Source organism: Rhinatrema bivittatum, chromosome 4 (assembly GCF_901001135.1).
Source record: "Rhinatrema bivittatum chromosome 4, aRhiBiv1.1, whole genome shotgun sequence".
NCBI classification, from domain to species: Eukaryota; Metazoa; Chordata; class Amphibia; order Gymnophiona; family Rhinatrematidae; genus Rhinatrema; species Rhinatrema bivittatum.
The window spans coordinates 36,691,453-36,702,369 of NC_042618.1; positions in this window are offsets into that span (position 1 = coordinate 36,691,453).

A 10,917-nucleotide genomic window follows, 5' to 3' on the forward strand; every position below is an offset into this window, starting at 1 on the left:
AATCATTTACTGCACAAAAGACAATTATGGGAAAGCCACAGCTGCTATCCCAAACCACCTACCCCTGTGGATATTGACCTGGATCACCTGCGTGACAGCACAATCACAGGAGCTGCCCAATGCAAACTGTTGGGGCATATTTTTAACACTAGATGAAATTTATTACATTGCCGGTTATATAACCGAACAATCTGTGCACTTCCATGGCTTGGTGATAGACTGGGAGGATGGCAATTTATGCACATGTACGTTTGGAAGTCTCATGCTTCTTCTGATGGTAGGGTTACAAATTCTTGCCCTGCTGGGCATGGTATCTTGTTCCTAAGGAGTAGGTTAAAGAAGTTTGGAAGTTGTTTGTATACCATGATAGGTGGCTCAGGTATTCATGCATGCATTACACAATGTTACAAATAATTGACAAGTTGAATTGTGAAAAATAATGATAGAAAAAATCTTATAGTCGAAAGAGATGTGATTTTAATAAGGATTTAAAGAAAGTGATATACTATCTTTTTTTTTAATCAAAGAGCCATGCAAGCTCTGCCCAGACACTGTGTTTTCATAAAATATTATAATAAGAGACTCCCAGATACCTCCTCCAACTAATCACGGATTTGAAAACAGATTAGGATGATCCAGAGCAAAGAAAGATAGGAAGCTAATTCCATAGAGCCATAACAGCAGAACAGCATTAAAAATGCCTATAAACAGAAGCTGGATGAAATACAAAGAATGCATGTTGGAAGGACTGACGGAAAGAAAAGCAAAGGGTTAAGAGTTTGAAATGAATGCTGACTGATGGATAAAGTCAAATAAATTATTTAAAGAGAGGATAACCATGGGAAGGACAAGGAGAAGAAAATATTCAGCTGTAAAGGATGGAGAGAATGTGGAAACCCAACTACAAGAGAGTTACAGGAATCCAAGATATAGCACAATACATGCACCAAGATTTTAGATGCTAAAAATAAGAGAAAGAAGAATCAAAAGAGACTCCAGGAATTTTAACATAGTGAGGGGTAAATAGGAGATGAATAACCTGGGAGAAAGGGTAAAAGAAGTAATATAGTCATTTATGTTTTATTAATAACAAAACAAAATCTATCCTAGAAACCTACAGAGGCCAATATTCAAAAAAGATAGAATGGATAACTTTATATGGAAAAATTTAGCTGGATAAGTTATCCTGGATATTCAGCGGGATAAATGTCCTGCTGAATATCCATGCTTAAAGTGGGTCAGCTACCTTTAGATGGATAATTTAAAATCTAACCAGCTATCTTTTGAATATTTCTGGTTAGATTTAAAATTATCTGGCCTTGTGTGACCAGATAACTTTAGACTTAACTGGCTGTACTCAAAAGAATAGTTGTAAATGGAGTTTTCTCTGAGGAGAGGGTGTTACTAGTGGTGCGCCTCATGGATCGCTCCTTGGATTGGTTCTTTTCAACACTTTGGTGAATGACAGAATAGATGAGTTGTCAGGAAAGATTTGTCTTTTTGCCAGTGATACCATAATCTGTACAGGGTGGATAGACAAGAAGAAGTGGAAAACATGAGGAGGGATCCTAGTGAAGCTTGAGGAATGGTGTAAGGTCTGGCAGCTAAGATTTAATGTTAAAAAATGCAGAGTAATACATTTAGGATGCAAAAACCCAACGAAAAGGTAGAGTATTGGAGGTGAAATTCTTCTAAGCACAAAGGAAGAACGGGATCTGGAGGTAATTGCATCTGATGATCTTAAGTTGGCCAAATAGGTGGAAAAAGCAATGGTAAAAGCCAAAAAGATTCTTGGCTGCATAAGGAGAGGAATGGTCAGCAGAAAAAGGGAGGTGATATTGCCCCTGTATAGGTCCTTGGGGAGACCTCGCTTAGAATACTGTGTACAGTTCTGGAGACCACACCTTCAAAAGAATATATACAGGATGGGGTGGCTACTAAAATGGTCAGTAGTCTTCATTCTAAAGCATATGGGGATAGACTTAAAGATCTAAATATGTATACCCTAGAGGGAAGGCGAAATGGGGAGATATGATAGAGACATTCAAATATCTCAAAGGTTCCTTGCACAGGAGTTGAGCCTTTTTCAATGGAAAGGAGGCTCTAGAACGAAGGGCATAAGATGAGGTTGAAAAGGAGTAATCTCAGGAGAAATCTTAGGAAATATTTCTTTACAGACAGTGTGTTGCATGTGTGGAACAGCCTCCCAGTGGACGTGATGGTGCAAAAATAGTATCTGAATTCAAGAAAGCAAGAGATAAATACAGGGGATCTCTAAGGAACTGATGAGAATTATAATGCTAAATTAATTGGACGGATGGGCAGACTGGATGGGCCATATGGTCTTTTTCTGCCATCATGTTTCTATGAATATAAATGGTTAAGTGGCCAACCTGTTCAACCAAAAATGAAGTCTGGTGCACAACCGGTGGCCCGAATCACAGACCCCCCCACCCACTATGTCAAACATGGGCCCTGCTGCAAACATATTAAAAACCAACAGTGGTTGGGCTCAAGGGCTGGCCTCCATCCCCTCCCCATCCACTTCCCAGTACAGCATAATTTTGAAACTCTGCCTCCCTCCTTACCCGACCATAGCACTCCCACCCTCCCAGTACCTTTTCAAATCTTTCTTCAGCCAGGATCGCATTATGATCCCACCATGATCTGGCCAGCACATTCTACGCTTGCTATGTCATTGGCCAACAAGGCCAGATAACTTTAGACCTGCACAGCTAGAGTTAGCCAAAAAAAAACATATTCAACTAACTCCTATTATCAGAGTTAGCCAGATAAGTTATCCAGCTAATTCATCCCCGCCCCAGAATGCCCCTAAATTGCCCATTACTATCTGACTAATTTTTAGCTGGATAATGTCTTATCAAGCTAAAAGTTAGCCAGATAAATACCAGTGATATTTAAAACTTGGCATTTAGCTGATAGCATGTGAGTTAGCCAGCTACATGACTTTGAATATTGGCCTTACAGTATCTAGCTCAAAATTTGTAGCAGCATGAAAATGAATGTGTTAAAGAGATATTCATTGAAAAATAAGCAAAACAAGAACCTTAAATTATACAATTAAGAGCCTACGTGCTTAAACTTAGCATGCACTTGGAATAGTGTTCTATTCACAGGGACGGTAACTTTAAAACAGGCGTGCAGGCGCACGTATACACGTTAATGGGCGTGCAGCCAGATATGTTGTAATTTTATATCATGTGCACACATACACGTGCATGTTATAAAATAGCTCTGGTGTGTGTATTTGTGCTCCTAATTTTAAGTGGTGAAGTTTCAGCTTCGAGCACGTGAGAGAATTTTATCACAGGCGCACTTCCAGCCCGTGACCAGTTTCACCAGTTTGCCCAGTCCTCAGCTAGGCCCTCCAGACCCCTCTGGTTCTTTAGCCTGCACGCCCCCATTAACCCAGACCCCTCAAGCACTTAATAAACGGCGGGAAATGGTTTTATGTGGACTTACACTTCATCCATAGCAGAAATAATTTAGCGCTGAGTTGGACCTGGGCGCATGCCCAGGCGGGTAGATACATGCACGCATATCTCTTGGCCTCGCCCCAGAATGCCCAATCCCCGCCCACATTTCACCCCTTCTTTTCCCCCCAGTGCAAGATATTTGTCCATCGCTTCTTGTGCGCTTATGTGGGAGGCTTACAAAATCAGGTGGAAACACGCATGTGCTAGATGCATACGAGGTACCCATCTCCCAGTTTTGGTGCACGTCCGACTTTTAGAATTCACCTTTCAGGCCTTAGCATGTACGCTAAAGTAGTCTTAGAGGGGATATCAGGTTGTGTGTGTTAAAGTTAGTATGTACAAGCATGTAAACTTAAGAATATCAGATGCAAATTAGGGTTTCAAGGGCGCACACTACATACATTCTCCTCAAAATGCCATTTAGCATATGCTTGCTAATGCCTAAAATTTAACAAATGCCTCAAATCAGGTGTTAACTTTCTAGTAGGGGTGTGCATTCGGATTGACCGCATTAGTAAAACGCAACTCATATTTTTTTTTTACTTAAAAAATTGATTCGACATAAACGATCGGATTTCCCACATATCGAAGATAGATATGTTCGATATGTGGGAAATCGCGATTGTTGAGCCAAAATAAAAATATAAACCCCCTCACCCTCCTTAATCCCCCCCCGACTTACCACAACTCCCTGGTGATGGAGCGAGGACGCCATTTCTGCAATCCTTGGCGAGAAGCATGTGACGTCGGCGGCACGTCGAGTGACGCCGGCGTCACGTGATTCCCGGCTCGTTCGCGCCGGACGGCTCGTTCGGCCCAAAAAGAACTTTTGGCCAGCTTGAGGGGGTCAGGAGGCCCCCCCAAGCTGGCCAAAAGTTCTTTTTGGGCCGAACGAGCCGTCCGGCGCGAACGAGCCGGGAATCACGTGACGCCGCGTCACTCGACGTGCCACCGACGTCACATGCTTCTCGCCAAGGATTGCAGAAATGGCGTCCTCACTCCTCGCTCGATCACCAGGGAGTTGTGGTAAGTCTGGGGGGGGGATTAAGGAGGGTGAGGGGGTTTAAATTTTTTTTTTGCACATATGTACATATACCCAACTCATTGGATTTTTTTTATGTCCATATTGGCCGCAAGTGGGACCCCCTTTCGGACATAAAAAATATGAACATAAAATTTTGCTCTGCACATCCCTACTTTCTAGTGCACACGCTATATAAAGGGCTTAGCAGCCAGCACGTCTTGAGGATTTCAAGATGGGGGGTGATGCAGCTTTTGGTACAGGAGGAATTCTGGCAAGAGTGGAGAGACAAGGCTGAATCTGTTATTTGGGCCCAGTAGGTACGTGTTCAGGGGGATCGTGCCGTGAGGGGCACTCTACCGTAGCTGCTCCAGACTTCCTCTTTTGCCAGCCTGGTCCCATCTGTGTACACACGGAGTCTACATAGCCTATCCTCCCTCCAGCAGCATCAGGGCCAGAGAATACTGTAAGGAGCTCAACAGGTTCTGCTGGAAATAAAGGGGAGCTGCTGAAACCCAAACACCCACTGCAGGGAGGAGGAAAGCAAGCAGATCCCAGCCCAGGCACTACCAGGAAAACATATCCTCCAGTTTGGAAAATGAGGAGAGCTGCTGCCCTGCTAGAGTGGAAAGAGAGAAACTCTAAAATCAAAGCAGGATAAGCGAAACTGGGAGCAAAGAGGAGAGAGAGATTGATGGGGATGGGGGAAGGGATGAGAGAAAGGTTAGTGGTGACGAGGGGGGGGGGAGGCTGAAATAACTGGAAGCTGCTGGTGTTTTCCCAGCTGGCTGTACAAAGATACACCCATACAAGAAAACTGTGCCATTTTGACCTTACAGTCTCAGGGCTGGCTGTTGCTATTTTTAAATAGAAGCAGCAGCACAGGTGTGAGTGGGAATTATTTCTGCCCCTTTCTTCTGGGAAGGCCGCCACAGAAGGGGTGAATGGCTGCTGGGGAGGTTCTTGGCCCAGCCTTATTTCCTGGGAGGGCGGAGAGTATTGAGGAGGCCCAGGGAGGCTCCGGCTGGGCTGGGCTTAATTGAGCCAGGTAGGCCATGGCTCTGGCATATTGATGGGGGTTGGAGGGACCCAGAGAGTTCCCATAAAGCCATGGAAGACTTCAGAAAGCCCCAGGAAGTGGTGGTGGTGGTGGGGGGGCAGGAGCAGCCTGAGGAGGCCACTTATTTTTAAATGAAAATACCCAGAAATTTTCAGGTAAGACTATTTTGGTTTGTTCCACTCAGAATGAACCAAAAATGGCCTTGTTTGGTTGTGCCATTCACTTTAAATAATTGCACATCCCTAATATGAACTTGTGGAATAGCACTTTATTTGAGAGAATTCAAACCTTCTTTATACACTGAAATGTGGAACAATGTTGAACAAATTGCTGTGTTCAGTGTATTTTTCTTTTGAAATTACTTTTTGGTTGTGTAAATAAGGGGATAATTTTGTAACATCATGCATAAATTAGCCAGCCAATATGTGCATCAATCACACCAATTTTCAAAACCAACTTACGCACATAAACTGGCTTTGAAAATTATCCCAGCAAAATGACGCACACACAATTACACTGCTATTTGGTATATGTAGTTTTGCCATGAAAATATCTATGCATACTTTTTAAAATCAAATATGTGTTTCCCTGTACATACCAGGATCATTCCAGACGATGGGTTATGTGCCCTGTCCAGCAGATGGAGTCAGAAACAGATTTCTGGGGGAGGTGCTACATTACCTCACCACCCTCGTCATCATCCCCAGTATCTTTCTGACTCCAGCAGATGCGGTTTGTGGAACTTGGGTTCCCCACAACTTTACCTTTATTATTAATTTTTCTCTCATTTTTCTTTAAGGGATCAAGTAAAAAGTTCTTCTTATTTTATAGCTAATTTCTTTATTTGGGAAAAGTTTAAAAAAAAAAAAAAATTCTTTTGAGGGAAATTGGGTGCAGTAACGGTTTGTTACCTCACCGGGGCTTCCTGACAAGCCTCTTTTCTCTCTCTTTACTACTCTTTCTCCGTTTCTGTTTGGCTGGGGTAAGTGTTTCTTTTTTGAATTTAATTTTCAGGTTACCTCAGCGCTTTTTCGTCGACGTTTTCTACGGAGGGTGCACGCTGGTGGTCCAGCCTCTCCCCCACTTCCCCCCTCCTCCTCCCACAACGCTATCTAGTCGACCCGCGGTCCTGCGAAGTACATTCCCCGGGACCGCCGGCTGCCGGGAAGGAGATACCCCGGCGGTTTTTCTCGGGTCGGCAGGGGGGAGTTTCTTCTCTTTATTTCTCGCAGCCATCTCAGCGCGAGGCTATTCTTGCCGCGCTTGCTCACCCCTCCCCCCCTCTCCCTTCATTGTTTTTCAATGCCGCGCCCGGCGACCTGTGTAATTTGCGGCCGGCAGGGAGCTAAAATCGTCAGGGAGGGGCGTTGCTCGGGCTGCCTCCCCGATGGGGAAACATGTCCGACTGAGGGGGACGCTGAGGGAATGGTGGACCGCGACTCAAGAAAAAGACAGGCCCCTTTCCCGCTCAGCACAGAAACGGCAGCCATTTTAATGTCAGACTCGGAAGCGGGGTTATCAGAGGAGGACTCCCCGATTATTTCAGCACTCCCTTTGAGAACCCAGCGGACCTCAGCAGAACCCAGTCACCGGGAGGGTGAGGCCTCAGGGGCCCCCTCCGGAGGATTTTCTGCTTTTTCACCGGAGTTTGTTGTTTTGATGCACAAAGCTTTCCTTCATTTCAGGGATGCTTCTTCGGATTTTTCTGTTCCCCCTCCACCAAAGTTGGCCCGCCTTTCATCATTGCAGGGGGAGTCCCCCTCTCAAGGGACTTCCTCTCCTTCTGGTGCTCTACCTCAGCCTTCCAAGGATCCCTCAGCTGTACCTCCACCACCGGTTTCGTGCTCAGGGGGGGACCCTCCGGGAGATCCTTCGGGAGATGATCCCACTTTGCTTTCTCATCTGGAGGGAGATGATCCAAGGATCCTACGTATTTTCCAATCGGAGGAATTAGAGGACCTGATTCCTCATATTTTGACGGAAATGGACATCAACCCCCCACCTGAGCCGGTGGGACCACAACCAAACGTCAGGAAAGGTGACCCTCTCCTTGCAGGCTTAAGGCCTTTGGCCAAGGCTTTTCCCACTCACCCTTCTTTTCTACAATTAATTTCCCGTGAGTGGGATACCCCTGAGGCAACCCTCAGAGTTAGTAGAGCTATGGAAAAGCTCTACCCACTCCCACAGGATTTCCTGGACATCCTCAAAGTTCCCGCCGTGGACTCGGCAGTATCAGCAGTGACCAAACACACTACCATACCGGTCACGGGAGGTACGGCTCTGAAAGACACTCAGGATAGAAAATTGGAAGTCTTTCTCAAAAGGATTTTTGAAGTTTCCGCACTAGGTATGCGAGCGTCCATTTGCAGTGCTCTTGCTCAGAGAGCAGGTCTGCGCTGGGTACAGCAGTTGCTTACCTCGCAGGAGTTACCAGATGCTGAGGCCCTACAGGCGGATCGACTGGAGGCCGTGATGGCATATGGGGCGGATGCCTTTTATGACCTACTCAGAGTCCTCGCCCGTTCCATGGTAGCGGCAGTCTCAGCTCGACGTCTGCTCTGGCTGCGAAACTGGTCTGCGGACGCATCTTCTAAAACGCGTCTGGGATCCCTTCCCTTCAAGGGTAAGTTTCTTTTTGGGGAAGATTTGGATCAGATCATTAAATCTTTGAATGAGAATTCAGTGCATAAGCTTCCGGAAGATCGTCCACGATCCTCAAGGTTTTCTTACTCTTCTTCCAGATCTCGATACAGGAATCAGCGTAGGACACGAAACACTCATCAACAAGCTCCTCGGAACCCATCCTCTCGTTCAGGTTCCTGGAACCGGCCCTTTCGAGGGCGCCGTCCCGGCAGGGAGGGTCAGGGACGGGGTTCCTCTAATTCCTCCTCCTTCAAGACAAACCAATGATGCCAGTCGGACCCACGACCCGGTTCCCCGGCTGGGGGGCCGGATCTCTCTCTTTTACAGCGAGTGGGTCCAAATTACATCGGACCAGTGGGTCCTGGATATTCTAAAGAACGGCTACGCATTGGATTTTGTCCATCCTCCCAGAGACAGGTTCCTTTTCTCTCCTTGCGGATCCAGTTACAAGCAAGAAGCTGTCGCTTCCACTCTCGACCGACTTTCCGCACTGGGAGCGATATCACCTGTTCCTCCCTGCGATTGGGGTCGAGGTCATTACTCCATCTATTTTGTTGTCCCAAAGAAGGAGGGTACCTTTCGTCCCATCCTGGACCTCAAGATGGTGAACAGGTCTCTTCGAGTTCCCCGTTTTCGCATGGAGACTCTTCGATCAGTTCTAGCAGCGGTACATCGAGGAGAATTTCTAGCTTCTTTGGATCTCACCGAGGCCTACTTGCATATTCCTATTCTCAAGGATCATCACCGCTACCTAAGATTCAAGATCTTAGGTCAACATTTTCAGTTCCGAGCCTTACCTTTCGGTCTGGCGACGGCTCCACGGGTCTTCACGAAAATCATGGTAGTGGTGGCAGCTGCATTGCGCCGGCAGGGCGTTCTGGTACACCCTTACCTAGACGATTGGCTCATACGAGCGAAGTCATCGGACCAGGGTTGCCGGATGGTCAGAATAGTGCTCCGCATGCTCCGGTCTCTCGGGTGGATTGTCAACTATGCCAAGAGTCACCTAGTTCCTTCCCAGTCCCTGGATTTCCTGGGGGCACATTTCGACACGAAACAGGGCATGGTATTCCTCAAGAAAGAAAGGGCTCAGTCCCTTCGCGATCAGGTTCTCCGATTCTTGGATCTTCAAGAACCCACAGCATGGGATTACCTTCAGCTCCTGGGCACGATGGCCTCCATTATCGATCTTGTTCCTTGGGCTTTTGCCCACCTCCGCCCTCTTCAAAGGTCTCTACTCTCCAGATGGAAGCCGTCCTCACAAGACTACCAGATGGTACTCCCAATTCCGATGGATACCGTCAACAGTCTTCAATGGTGGCTAGAATACCGAAACCTAGCTCAGGGAGTCTCTCTGGACATGCCAGAGTGGATAGTGGTCACCACGGATGCCAGTCTATCAGGATGGGGGGCGGTCTGTCAGGAGAGCTCTCTACAAGGGCAATGGACGGTGGAACAAGCCCGGTGGCCCATCAATCGTCTGGAGACCAGGGCGGTACGTCTGGCGTTAAAAGGGTTCCTTCCTCGGTTGCGTCACAGAGCTGTCAGGGTCCTTTCCGACAATGCGACCACGGTGTCCTACATCAACAGACAGGGGGGCACACGAAGTCTTCAAGTATCCTTGGAAGCGGACAAATTAATGCTCTGGGCGGAAAGACATCTGTTGCGTTTGGCAGCCTCCCACATTGCGGGAGTAGACAATATACAGGCGGACTTCCTAAGTCGTCAACGCCTGGATCCCGGAGAATGGGAACTCTCGGGGGAGGCGATGAATTTGATAATCTCCCGATGGGGTCCTCCCCACCTGGATCTCATGGCCACAGCAAGCAATGCAAAGACTCCGCGTTTCTTCAGTCGCAGAAGAGAACACGGCGCAGAAGGAATCGATGCTCTAGCCCTGCCTTGGCCGCGGAACATCCTACTTTATGTCTTTCCACCGTGGCCTCTCGTGGGAAAAGTGATTCGAAGAATCGAGAATCACCACGGTCCAGTGGTCCTTGTGGCGCCAGAGTGGCCTCGTCGACCGTGGTTTGCGGATCTTCTTCTCCTGACCATGGAAGGCCCTCTACGTCTCAGCCACATTCCACGCCTACTCCGGCAGGGACCCATATTTTTACAGCAGGCCGATCGCTTCTGTCTAGCGGCCTGGCTTTTGAGAGGCGCAAACTGAGGTACAGAGGCTACCAGGAGGAGGTCATCTCGACTCTATTGCTTGCTCGTAAGAGATCTACTTCAGTCACTTATGTAAGAGTTTGGAAGGTCTTCGAAAATTGGTGCGGATCTCACGACATTCAGCCCACCAATGCATCCGTATCTCAAATTCTCTCCTTCCTTCAGGAAGGACTAGATCTCGGTCTCGCTTACAACTCACTTCGTGTACAGGTCGCGGCTTTGGGCGCCCTCTTATATAGTGGCGAGGGATCGCGTCTCTCCTCTCATCCGGATGTGGGTCGTTTCCTTAGAGGGGTGCGTCACTTGAAGCCTCCGTTACGTCCTCCTTGTCCGTCCTGGAATCTGAACTTAGTTTTACGAGCACTTAGCGGTTCACCTTTTGAACCCTTAAGATTTTCCTCTCTTAAGGATCTGACTTTTAAAACTATTTTCTTGGTGGCAATCTGTTCAGCGCGACGAATTTCAGAACTACAGGCGCTATCCTGTCGAGAACCGTATCTCCGTTTTTCAGATGACGGTGTGTC